The sequence below is a fragment of the Procambarus clarkii genome, chromosome 59 (assembly GCF_040958095.1).
Source record: "Procambarus clarkii isolate CNS0578487 chromosome 59, FALCON_Pclarkii_2.0, whole genome shotgun sequence".
NCBI lineage: Eukaryota > Metazoa > Arthropoda > Malacostraca > Decapoda > Cambaridae > Procambarus > Procambarus clarkii.
This window is the reverse complement of record NC_091208.1, coordinates 23,231,038-23,244,804: the sequence shown is the minus strand read 5'-3', so window position 1 is coordinate 23,244,804 and position 13,767 is coordinate 23,231,038. Positions and strand designations below refer to the sequence as shown.

Genomic DNA, 13,767 nt, shown 5'->3' with positions numbered 1-13,767 from the left:
TATGCCCCTTATGTGTAGTGGAAGCATGTTGAACAGTCTCGGACCTCTGATGTTGATAGTTCTCTCTCAGAGTACCTGTTGCACCTCCGCTTTGCAACGGGGGTATTCTGCACATCCTGCCATGTCTTCTGGTCTCATGTGATGTTATTTCTGTGTGCAGGTTTGGGACCAGCCCCTCTAATATTTTCCACGTGTAAATTATTATGTACCTCTCCCGCCTGCGCTCAAGGGAGTACAGTTTTAGGCTCTTTAGTCGGTCCCAGTAGTTTAGATGTTTGACTGAGGGGATTCTAGCAGTAAAGGATCTCTGCACGCTCTCCAGGTCAGCAATTTCTCCAGCTTTGAAAGGTGCTGTCATTGTGCAGCAGTACTCCACTCTAGAGAGCACAAGCGTTTTGAAAAGTATCATCATCGGTATAGCATCTCGATCTAGTGTGAAAAGTTCTTGTTATCCAACCTGTCATTTTTCTTGCAGTTGTGACGGCTACTTTATTGTGTTCTTTAAAAGTAAGGTCTTCCGACATGAGTACACCCAGATCCTTTACATTGCCTTTTCGTTCTATGTTATGATTTGCCTGAGTTTTGTACGTGGTTTCAGTTTTTATATTTTCATTTTTTCCATAGCGCATGAGCTGGAACTTATCTTTGTTAAACACCATATTATTTTCTGTAGCCCATAGAAAGACCTGATCTACATCTGACTGGAGGTTCGCCGTGTCCTCTATGTTGCCTACTCTCATGAAGATCCTAGTGTCATCTGTAAAGGATGATACAGTGCTATAGGTTGTGTTCTTGTCTATGTCCGATACGAGGATGAGAAAAAGTACTGGAGCAAGCACAGTACCCTGGGGGACTGAGCTCTTCACGGTTGATGGGCTGGATTTTATTTTGTTGACTATTACACATTGAGTTCTGTTGGTCAGGAAATTGTAGATCCATCTGCCTATTTTTCCGGTAATTCCTTTTGAACGCATTTTATGTGCAATAACACCATGGTCACATTTATCAAAAGTTTTTGCGAAATCTGTGAAAATTACATCAGCATTTTGTTTGTCTTCCATAGCATCTAATGCCATATCATAGTGGTCCAGCAACTGCGACAGGCAAGAGCGCCCTGTTCTGAAACCATGTTGTCCGGGGTTATGGAGTTGCTGTGAATCCATGTATTTTGTGATCTTACTTCTTAGCACTCTCTCAAAAATTTTTATGATGTGCGATGTTAGTGCTATCGGTCTGTAATTTTTTGCCTCTGCTTTATTTCCTCCTTTATGAAGTGGTGCTATCTCTGCTGTTTTTAGTATATCAGGAATAACGCCAGTATCTAGGCTTTGTCTCCACAGAATGTGGAGGGCCTGCGATAGTGTTTTTTTACAGTTCTTTATGAATATGGATTGTTTGATTGTTGCCGCCGAAGGCGGCTAGTTTATTGTGCACCCCATACTCATCCTGTGAGCGGTAGCGCAAAAGCATTACAGAGGGCACAAAAGGTCTTTATCGGACCTCATCTTAGATTATTACATAAACAATTTCTTCAATCCTTCACACCTTATAGATACAATGTCAGCTAGTTACAGAGAAAGTGCTATTACAAGAGCTACATATTTACAGTAAGTCATCATACATTAATGGTAGGTCTTGTCGTTAATACATAATAGTTTGGCCAATGGGATATTACAGAGTCATAGGGGAGCTTCTTTTTATTATTAGTCCTCACAATACACTACTTGTTTCTGAATCTCATATGTCGTTCATCTACTGGAAGCAAAATGTGGGTACAGTGCAAGGATTTCAGGTAATTTATCCATGGTAATAAGATAGGTTGCCATATCATACAGAGTGAGCTTAGATTTATCTCTAAAAGGCTCAATTTTACAACAATCCAAGATATAGTGTTCGAGTGTGTGTCCCTGCCTATGTCCACACACTTTACTTCATCTAGATCCCTATACAAGCCGAACTGCCAGAGATACTTGTCAGTTCGGCTTGTATAGGGATCTAGATGAAGTAAAGTGTAAAGTGTGTGGACATAGGCAGGGATGAATATGGAGTTCCAAGAATCCGGGCCTGGTGCAGAGTGCATAGGCATACTGTTTATGGCTTCTTCAAAATCCAGTGGGGATAGGGTGACGTCTGATATATGATTTGATGTTGGTATCGTATCCATGAAAAATTCATTTGGGTTATCAATCTTTAGTGTGTTTAATGGCTCGCTGAAAACAGAGTCGTACTGCGTCCTCAGTAGCTCGCTCATTTCTTTATTGTCATCGGTGAAAGTTCCATCTCCCTTTCGCAGGGGCCCGATACTAGATGTGGTTTTTGATCTTGATTTTGCATAGGAGAAAAAATATTTCGGATTTCTTTCTATTTCACTGATGGCCTTTTGCTCTCTTTGCCTCTCCTGGGTTTTGTATGATTCTTGTAGCTTCCGTTCAATTGTTTCTATTTCTCTACCTAACCTTCGCCGTTCTTGAGATAGGGTGCGACTCTCAAGTTGTTCCGCGATTCGTTTTCTTCGCCTATATAGGGAACGACGTTCCCGTCCCAATCTGCATCTCTTCCTCTTTTTTCTTAGAGGTATGCGGTTTGAACATATTTCTAGTGCTACTGAGCTTATTTTTTCCAGGCACTGGTTCAGGTTTGCATTTTCTAGCTGTTCTTCCCAGTTTATTTCTGTGAAGTCCTGGTTTATTTGCTCCCAGTTTATCTGTTTATTATTGAAGTTGAATTTGCTGAAATCTCCTCCACCGGGAATCTGGACTGGTTTTGAAGGTCTACTCCCCATGGTTGTCATAACTTCTATTAAGTTGTGATCTGAGTAACAGGTATTTGTAATCATTATGTTCCTGATCAATTCATCATTATTAGTGAAAATGGGGTCCAGCGTGTTCTCCTTCCTAGTTGGTTCTACTATTTGCTGGTTTAAGGCAAACCTGTCGCACATCCGTAGCAGGTCATTTGCATGTGCCTGTTCATTTAGGCTACTTCCTGGTATTCTTTCTGATATTACTGTATTAGCAAGGTGCTTCCATTTCAGGTGCCGTAGGTTGAAGTCCCCAAGCAGGATGATGTTCGGAGCTGGATTTGTGAGGTTTTACAAGCAGTGTTCTATTTTCATTAGTTGGTCTTTAAACTGCTGAGGGTTTTCCTCCGGTGACTTATATACAAGGACAATAACTACATTTAAAATCTCTATTTTGATTATCAGCACTTCCATCATATCATTTGAGGTGTTTAGCAGCTCAGTACAGATGAGTGTCTTTGATGTAGAGGCTGCAACCCGTTCTCGCAAATTCGTAAAGTCAATATTGACTTATTAACTACGTGCATAGGTGATATACTAAACATAATAGATACCCTTAAAAAGATTCACAGAAAACACCGACCTTACCTAACCTTGTTAGTATCTTAAGATAAAGAACACTGTTTTTTCAAAAAAACGGTGGGTTTTCTGAGTGGAAGAGAACGTATGTCTGGAAGCTGACTGTAACCGCCCCAAGCTGCGCGCGCATTGAGCCGAGGTTATATAAGCCTGGACGGAGACGGCGTAGCCCCTCTTCCAAGCCAGCAGCTGCTCTTACATAACGCCCACCCTCCTCCCGGGATCCTCTGCATCATCTGTTTTAATTTTGAAAGGGACGGCCCACAGACGTGCTCAAGGGGCACTTGCTCTTGCATGCTAAGCATTTGCTGTATCTTTGGGGGTGCTCCGCCGGAACCCCCAAAGTGATAAGCCTGCAGATAGCCAAGAAATATTCCCATGAATTGTAATTAGTCTAATTAAGTTAATGCAACTTTCATTTACTACCTATGGATGTAGTTATTAATTGTAATTGATCTCTACTTTATAATTATATTTATACTCTATTTATAATTAGTTATAATTAATTATAGTTATAATTGGTTTATAATTTTATTATTTACACCATTTATTTACGATTATTCATATAATATAATTTATTACATTGTTAGGCTTTTCCAACGACGTCGTCCCAGCCGGTGTTGTTCCTGCAGAGGATGGGCCAGCTGGTGGCTCGGCCGTAGCTGTTGCAGCGGGCGCCCTCACAGATTCAGCTAGTTTCAGCAGACGATGTTACAGCTGCTAACGCCCCAGTTCCATCTTAGCCTTCCCGGCAGCCGATGCTTCAGGCATGTACCTCCAGCTGAAGCGTTCCACCCGACGTTGCGCCCATCAATTTAACACTCTTTTCAGTTTTGTAATTCTCGCTTTCCCAGCTTCATGAATTGTTCCCGTTATTTCTAGGACAGTAATATTCCAGTCTTTAGCCTAAATTGTCTTGCAGCTGGCCCTCTACTTACCACTAAGGTCTTCCCTGGTGGCCAGTTGCCGCTATTTTCCTCCCTTTAGCAGATGTTGATGCTCCAGCTGTCGATGTCCAGCTGCAGGTGCCCAGCCCCGATGTTCCAGCCGCTGATGGCAGGATTTTGCAGTTCAACATTCGGCAACGGTCGTTAAGTTAATCCATTATTTTGCACAATTTTGACTTTTGGTGTTTGTGTTATACACGCTACGTTAATGTGGGTTTAAGGTCCAGGTACTACCCACGTGCATAATTCTTTAACTTATAAAAAATCCCGTGCTTATTGTATTTGAGTTATTAACTAAGCCAGCTAGGTTGTGCTAGTTGCCGTGTCGCAGGCCTCTTGCCTCTTGCTTCAGTTTCCCTGGCTTCGCATTTTCCACTGCCTACTCACTTTATTCCCGCTCAGGATGCTTTGTCTTATTGCACGTGTCTTTTACTGTGTTTACAGTATGTTTGTTTAACTTTTGCTTTGCCTTAAGTTATTAAGTAAAGTCAGTTAGGACGTGCTAGTCGCGGTGTTACGGGCCCTTGTCTCCTGATTTAAGTTTCAGGCCCTGCATTTGTTTAGTTTCCTCTGTAAATTATTACTGTTATTACGGGTAGCCTTGCGGCATATTTGTTGTTTCTCCTGGTTACGTTATGTGGTTTATCATTTACGGCCTAAATGTTTACATTTACCCTATCACAGTTTAATTCAATTGATGCCCTCCCAACACCAGCTGCAGGTTTTACTTCCCGGTGGAAATTTACGCTTGTTCGCTCGACTTTGTTTAAGTTGTTAGGTAAGGCCAGTTAGGCCGAGCGAGTGGCTACTCGCCGTCCCGGTTATCTCTACCTTAAGCTTTGACGCCCTGGCGTCGTGCGGTACGCCGTTTTGGTGATTTATAATTTATATTTTTTGTGAACAATTTTAAAATATATCTTATGACTGCTAGACTTTCAGTTATGAGTTGTATTACTTCCGCAATTTATAGCATTGCTTTTGCCTCATGCCTAAAAAATTTGTTATTGTTGGACTCGTAATTATGATTCGTATTTAATACGGCAAATTTTTCCCGCAATTTACACTTTGCTCAAGTTTCACGTTCAATTTGTTATATTAAGCGACTTTCAATTAGGATTTGTATTAATCTATTGCTTTGCCTCTGCACCATTAAGTTAATTTCAGCTAGGGTACGCTAGTTGCAGTGCATTCGGGTTGGCCCCCCCCTCCCATTTTTTATCCGGTTATTTCGTCCTATTACACTCGTTTCCCTCATTATATACTCCACGTTTTAGTTATAATTACTAGTTCTGGGGAGGTCCACATGTCGTTGAGGCAGAGGCGCGACGCAGTTTCGAGTACTGCGACGGCCGGGTGGAAGTGAGCATATGTACATGTATGTGTGTGTATATATATATATATGTGTATGTATATATATATGTGTGTATGTATATATTCATTAGTTGCTATACTAATTTATAGTACTGTCATTCAATTTTTATTTCCATCTTGTCCGTAGTAATTTATTATGAATCTGGGAGTTGGTTTACTATTTTCGTCCTTATTTCTGTTGTTTTACTATATTAATTACATTAACTATTTTACTTTTACGGATCCCTAGCCTTCCTGGTGTCCATTTCTCTTTGCCTCAGATCCCCAGATCGTGAAGTTCTTGGGGTACTGCTGCTCGCAGAATGCTCATCGACACTCAGACTAAACTCATTTGCGCCTCATAAGGCAGTTTCTTAGGCTAACTATTCAGCTCTTAACATGCTTTTCGGAGGCCAACTTACAATGGAGATCACTGTAACGGACTCGGTTACCATCCTTATAATTCATGTCACTGGACGCAAGCATGTCGCAGTTACGCCTTAAGACCTGTTCTTATAATTGTTTTATGGTTTTATTTATATATTGATTTGATATTGTATACATAGTGATCATATAAATATTTATGGTTGGGCTGTTCTATCGTTCTATACTATTCTATTGGATTATTTTGAAATGAATTACTACTTGCTAGATCCCTCCCCCTGGATAAACTTCTGCCCTTGACCCAGATACGGTAACTGGTTCCCCCCCCCCTTTTTTTACTTGTCTGGGTTTTTTTTTTTTTTTCCCACTAAAGCTCTGCTCGGTTTGATAGTTACCTCACTTCGCTACAGACTAGTTTCCTGGAAGACCTTTTTTCTCTTCCTTTCCCCTCTAGTCACTCCTATCCCCTGTGCCAGTGTTCCTTTTCAGAGTTTTCTGCAGGGTATAACCCCGGCTTTATCCATTAATGACACTTGCCCAGTTCACTTCCGGAAATGTCCCCCTCCTCTTAGAAACTAATTCCAGCAGTACCCTTAAAGGGTAGGTTCCTTGCCCGTCACGTTCATACTGCATGCCCGTGTCTGCCCACCCTTACTGCCTTAATACTTCCAGAACCGACTACGGAAGGCGCACAAGGTACACCATTGATGAACAAGGAAAAGGGATGGAGCCCGAGGGCAGACTACTGCACCCATGAGGTCGACACACATTCCTAACTACAGCGGCCAGCCGCCGCGTTTGCCCTCCGGGGTTGGGGGTTGAGCTAGGCTCGCCTCCAGCCGACCACGCCCTCCTACCTTTAGAATTGGTAGGGCCACTCGGCTCTCTTGACGGGCTCGCCAACGGAGATAATGGCGGGTCCAGCAACCAGCTGAAACCCCCAGCTGACTACGTCCGGGACGTTGTTGCTCCGCCACTCTGAGCCCTCCTTGCGGCCACCGGGCCTCGCCCTTCGGGGGGGGGGGGTCCGTGTGGGAACCGACCTGTGAGATTTATATTTATTTAATTTATACGAATTTATATTTACGTTAATTTATATACTTCGATAGCAATTTGTATAATGATAAGTGGACTGTATTTCTACAATAATCTCTTAATCTCACAAATCGATCCTCTACACATTAGGGGGGGTTTATATTAATTAAATATATATGCAGCCAATCAAACTACAGTATTAACTACATACATTGAAAAGGTTCCTTATCTTATAGTACAGCAGGTTAGTCCACCAGGTATAACTAGGGTGTAGACACCAAATTATCCTCTTTGAGGTAGCTTCCATCACCCAGTAACTGGTGCACAAAGTCTTGCTTCCTCGTCTTGACCTGTTAAAAGGGCGCTAGCTGTAAAGCCAGAATCCTATATATGACAAGTATTTCAGAGAAAACACTGTACATGGAACAATGAAGACCTGGCTTAATTACCTTTAGTTTGAGGCTATATCGTGCTCTAACCGGCTAACCCTACCCAATGACATTAATGGCCACTAATGATAGATAATGGGTTTCGGAAAGAACACTTAACTTGATTTGTTGACAGCGTGTTGAAGATGGTACACCTTTGGTTTCCATAACACTACGTCCAAGTAAAATTAACAGGAGCCATATTTGCTCCTGTGAGCCTCTGGTCTAGTATAAACAATGGCAATGTCTAACACTCCATACTATTGACGCTACTGGCCGACATTGTCCAGATATGATAGGAGCCAAATTTGCTCCACACGTCTCGGAGGTGACAATAACAATGGCTGCCCCTCCTTCCTCACTGACGCCTGGCTTACATTGTCCAGATGTCAATAAGTGATAGAAGGGTCACATTTACTCTACTTTAATACTGATAATTAAGTTAATTTATATGAGATGGTTTTTATGATGGTAAAGTCCAAAGACTAATGTATTTAAGAATAATTCCCACCATAATAGGTGGTGATTTATAATAGTATGTGGTGATGATATCCCGTTTTCTTTAGACGGTAATTCCACTACAAGTTACGTTTTCTATGGGTAACTTGTTTATACAATACAGCTATTATCTGTATGATTATTAAATGGTGTCGGATTTTCCGACAGTCCGGCCAGCTGGCCTGCGGTGGGGGTGCAGCGCCGGTCCCCAAGTGTCCCGCTGTCCGCAGCCAATCCTTTGCCCAGTCTACGTGCTAGTAAGAGTACGGAAACCCTTCTCCCGCTGGCCCTCACGGGATTGGGGGTGCTCCGCCGGAACCCCCAAAGTGATAAGCCTGCAGATAGCCAAGAAATATTCCCATGAATTGTAATTAGTCTAATTAAGTTAATGCAACTTTCATTTACTACCTATGGATGTAGTTATTAATTGTAATTGATCTCTACTTTATCATTAAGGATTATTCATTATAATTATTCCTTAATACTTTATTGTTATGCACTAGTCAATACTAATTATTTATCATTCATCCTAATTAGCTATTTGATTCATTAAAAATAATTGCTTATCATTATACTATTTATTATTATTATTATTTATTATATAATAATAATTATTTTATTATTTATTAATTTATTATTTATTAATTTATTATATATTAATTTATTATATATTAATTTATTATATAAATTTATTATATAAATTTATTATATAAATTTATTATATATTTATTTATTATATATTAATTTGTTATATATTAATTTATTATTTAACATTATAAAATAAACAAGTCCCCAATCTGAGCACGTTTTCTTCCAACCTCAGAAAAAAGAACACTGTTTTTCCAAAAACGGTGGGTTTTCTGAGTGGAAGAGAACGTATGTCTGGAAGCTGACTTTAACCGCCCCAAGCTGCGTGCGCATTGAGCCGAGGTTATATAAGCCTGGACGGAGACGGCATGGCCCCTCTTCCAAGCCAGCAGCTGCTCTTACATAACGCCCACCCTCCTCCCGGGATCCTCTGCATCATCTGTTTTAATTTTGAAAGGGACGGCCCACAGACGTGCTCAAGGGGCACTTGCTCTTGCATGCTAAGCATTTGCTGTATCTTTGGGGGTGCTCCGCCGGAACCCCCAAAGTGATAAGCCTGCAGATAGCCAAGAAATATTCCCATGAATTGTAATTAGTCTAATTAAGTTAATGCAACTTTCATTTACTACCTATGGATGTAGTTATTAATTGTAATTGATCTCTACTTTATCATTAAGGATTATTCATTATAATTATTCCTTAATACTTTATTGTTATGCACTAGTCAATACTAATTATTTATCATTCATCCTAATTAGCTATTAAATTAAAAATAAAAAAGTCATTAAAAATAATTGCTTATCATTATACTATTTGTTATTATTATTATTTATTATATAATAATAATTATTTTATTATTTATTAATTTATTATTTATTAATTTATTATATATAAATTTATTATATAAATTATATAAATTTAATATATATTTATTTATTATATATTAATTTATTATATATTAATTTGTTATATATTAATTTATTATTTAACATTATAAAATAAACAAGTCCCCAATCTGAGCACGTTTTCTTCCAACCTCAGAAATTTTTGATTTTTGCCCGCAGCTGGCGGGCAAAAATCGCGATTTTCGCCGCTACCGGCCAAAAATAGCGCGATTTTCGCCGCTACCGGCCAAAAACCATGCGATGTTCGCAGCTGGCGGGTAAAAATCTCGATTTTTGCCGCTAGCGGCCAAAAATCGGGCTATTTTTGCCGCTAACGGCCGAAAACCGCGCTATTTTGCGCAAAAACTATGCGATTTTCGCAGCTGGCGGGCAAAAATCGCGATTTTCGCCGCTACCGGCCAAAAATAGCGCGATTTTCGCCGCTACTGGCCAAAAACCGCTCGATTTTCGCCGCTACCGGCCAAAAACCATGCGATTTTCGCAGCTGGAGGGTAAAAATCGCGATTTTCGCCGATACCAGCCAAAAATAGCGCAATTTTTGCCGCTACCGGCGAAAAACCGCGCGATTTTCGCCGCTACCAGCCAAAAACCATGCGATTTTCGCAGCTGGCGAGCAAAAATCGCGATTTTCGCCGCTACCGGCCAAAAATAGCGCGATTTTCGGCGCTAACGGCCAAAAACAGCTCGATTTTCGCCGCTACCGGCCAAAAACCATGCGGTTTTCGCAGCTGGCGGGAAAAAATCGCGATTCTCGCAGCTACCGGCCAAAAATAGCGCGATTTTCGCCGCTACCGGCCAAAAACCAAGCGATTTTCGCTGCTACTGGCCAAAAACCAAGCGATTTTCGCAGCTGGCGGGGAAAAATCGGGATTTTCGCCGCTACCGGCCAAAAATAGCGCGATTTTCGCGCTACCGGCCAAAAACAGCTCAATTTTCGCCGCTACCGGCCAAAAACCATGCGATTTTCGCAGCTGGCGGGAAAAAAAAGCGATTTTCGCCGCTACCGGCCAAAAATAGCGCGATTTTCGCCGCTACCGGCCAAAAACCAAGCGATTTTCGCAGCTGGCGGGGAAAAATCGCGATTTTCGCCGCTACCGGCCAAAAATAGCGCGATTTTCGCCGCTACCGGCCAAAAACCGCGCGCTTTTCGCCGCTACCGACCAAAAACCATGCGATTTTCGCAGCTGGCGGGCAAAAATCGCGATTTTCGCCGCTACCGGCCAAAAATAGCGGGATTTTTGCCGCTAGCGGCCAAAAATCGGGCTATTTTTGCCGCTAACGGCCGAAAACCGCGCTATTTTGCGCAAAAACCATGCGATTTTCGCAGCTGGCGGGCAAAAACCGCGATTTTCGCCGCAATCGGCCAAAAATAGCGTGATTTTCGCCGCTACTATCCAAAAACCGCTCGATTTTCGCCGCTACCGGCCAAAAACCATGCGATTTTCGCCGCTGGCGGGCAAAAATCGCGATTTTCGCCGCTACCAGCCAAAAATAGCGCGATTTTCGCCGCTACCGGCCAAAAACCGCGCGATTTTCGCTGCTACCAGCCAAAAACCATGCGATTTTCGCAGCTGGCGGGCAAAAATCTCGATTTTCGCCGCTACCGGCCAAAAATAGCGCGATTTTCGCCGCTACTGGCCAAAAACCGATCGATTTTCGCCGCTACCGGCCAAAAACCATGCGATTTTCGCAGCTGGAGGGCAAAAATCGCGATTTTCGCCGATACCAGCCAAAAATAGCGCGATTTTTGCCGCTACCGGCCAAAAACCGCGCGATTTTCGCCGCTACCAGCCAAACACCATGCGATTTTCGCAGCTGGCGGGCAAAAATCGCGATTTTCGCCGCTACCGGCCAAAAATAGCGCGATTTTCGCCGCTACCAGCCAAAAATAGCGCGATTTTCACCGCTACCGGCCAAAACCCGCGCGATTTTTGCCGCTACTGGCCAAAAACCAAGCGATTTTCGCAGCTGGCGGGGAAAAATCGCGATTTTCGCCGCTACCGGCCAAAAATAGCGCGATTTTCGCCGCTACCGGCCAAAAACCGCGCGATTTTCGCCGCTACCGACCAAAAACCATGCGATTTTCGCAGCTGGCGGGCAAAAATCGCGATTTTCGCCGCTACCGGCCAAAAATAGCGCGATTTTTGCCGCTAGCGGCCAAAAATCGGGCTATTTTTGCCGCTAACGGCCGAAAACCGCGCTATTTTGCGCAAAAACCATGCGATTTTCGCAGCTGGCGGGCAAAAATCGCGATTTTCGCCGCTACCGGCCAAAAATAGCGCGATTTTCGCCGCTACTGGCCAAAAACCGATCGATTTTCGCCGCTACCGGCCAAAAACCATGCGATTTTCGCAGCTGGAGGGCAAAAATCGCGATTTTCGCCGCTACCAGCCAAAAATAGCGCGATTTTTGCCGCTACCGGCCAAAAACCGCGCGATTTTCGCCGCTACCAGCCAAACACCATGCGATTTTCGCAGCTGGCGGGCAAAAATCGCGATTTTCGCCGCTAGCGGCCAAAAATCGGGCTATTTTTGCCGCTAACGGCCGAAAACCGCGCTATTTTGCGCAAAAACCATGCGATTTTCGCAGCTGGCGGGCAAAAATCGCGATTTTCGCTGCTACCGGCCAAAAATAGCGCGATTTTCGCCGCTACTATCCAAAAACCGCTCGATTTTCGCCGCTACCGGCCAAAAACCATGCGATTTTCGCCGCTGGCGGGCAAAAATCGCGATTTTCGCCGCTACCAGCCAAAAATAGCGCGATTTTCGCCGCTACCGGCCAAAAACCGCGCGATTTTCGGCGCTACCAGCCAAAAACCATGCGATTTTCGCAGCTGGCGGGCAAAAATCACGATTTTACCCGCTACCGGCCAAAAATAGCGCGATTTTCACCGCTACCGGCCAAAACCCGCGCGATTTTCGCCGCTACTGGCCAAAAACCAAGCGATTTTCGCAGCTGGCGGGGAAAAATCGCGATTTTCGCGGCTACCGGCCAAAAATAGCGCGATTTTCGCCGCTACCACCCAAAAACCGCGCGATTTTTGCCGCTACGGACCAAAAACCATGCGATTTTCGCAGCTGGCGGGCAAAAATCGCGATTTTCGCCGCTACCGGCCAAAAATAGCGCGATTTTTGCCGCTAGCGGCCAAAAATCGGGCTATTTTTGCCGCTAACGGCCGAAAACCGCGCTATTTTGCGCAAAAACCATGCGATTTTCGCAGCTGGAGGGCAAAAATCGCGATTTTCGCCGCTACCGGCCAAAAATAGCGCGATTTTCGCCGCTACTATCCAAAAACCGCTCGATTTTCGCCGCTACCGGCCAAAAACCATGCGATTTTCGCCGCTGGCGGGCAAAAATCGCGATTTTCGCCGCTACCAGCCAAAAATAGCGCGATTTTTGCCGCTACCGGCCAAAAACCGCGCGATTTTCGCCGCTACCAGCCAAAAACCATGCGATTTTCGCAGCTGGCGGGCAAAAATCGCGATTTTCGCCGCTACCGGCCAAAAATAGCGCGATTTTCACCGCTACCGGCCAAAAACCGCGCGATTTTCGCCGCTACCGGCCAAAAACCATGCGATGTTCGCAGCTGGCGGGTAAAAATCGCGATTTTTGCCGCTAGCGGCCAAAAATCGGGCTATTTTTGCCGCTAACGGCCGAAAACCGCGCTATTTTGCGCAAAAACTATGCGATTTTCGCAGCTGGCGGGCAAAAATCGCGATTTTCGCCGCTACCGGCCAAAAATAGCGCGATTTTCGCCGCTACTGGCCAAAAACCGCTCGATTTTCGCCGCTACCGGCCAAAAACCATGCGATTTTCGCAGCTGGAGGGCAAAAATCGCGATTTTCGCCGATACCAGCCAAAAATAGCGCGATTTTTGCCGCTACCGGCCAAAAACCGCGCGATTTTCGCCGCTACCAGCCAAACACCATGCGATTTTCGCAGCTGGCGGGCAAAAATCGCGATTTTCGCCGCTACCGGCCAAAAATAGCGCGATTTTCGCCGCTACCGGCCAAAAACCGCGCGATTTTCGCCGCTACCGGCCAAAAACCATGCGATGTTCGCAGCTGACGGGCAAAAATCGCGATTTTTGCCGCTAGCGGCTAAAAATCGGGCTATTTTTGCCGCTAACGGTCGAAAACCGCGCTATTTTGCGCAAAAACCATGCGATTTTCGCAGCTGGCGGACAAAAATCGCGATTTTCGCCGCTACCGGCCAAAAATAGCGCGATTTTCGCCGCTACCGGCCAAAAACAG

At 44.0% G+C, this 13,767-nt stretch overlaps 1 long non-coding RNA gene across 1 annotated transcript in view; it reads left to right on the top strand.

Moving 5' to 3' along the window:
• Positions 1-8,560, top strand: part of LOC138353691 (uncharacterized) — a 236,081-nt gene extending 227,521 nt beyond the window's left edge. Inside the window, exon 4 of the long non-coding RNA XR_011223270.1 lies at positions 6,733-8,560. This is a non-coding gene — a long non-coding RNA (uncharacterized lncRNA). The remainder of the gene's footprint in view (positions 1-6,732) is intronic.
• The last annotated feature ends 5,207 nt before the right edge of the window (positions 8,561-13,767 follow it).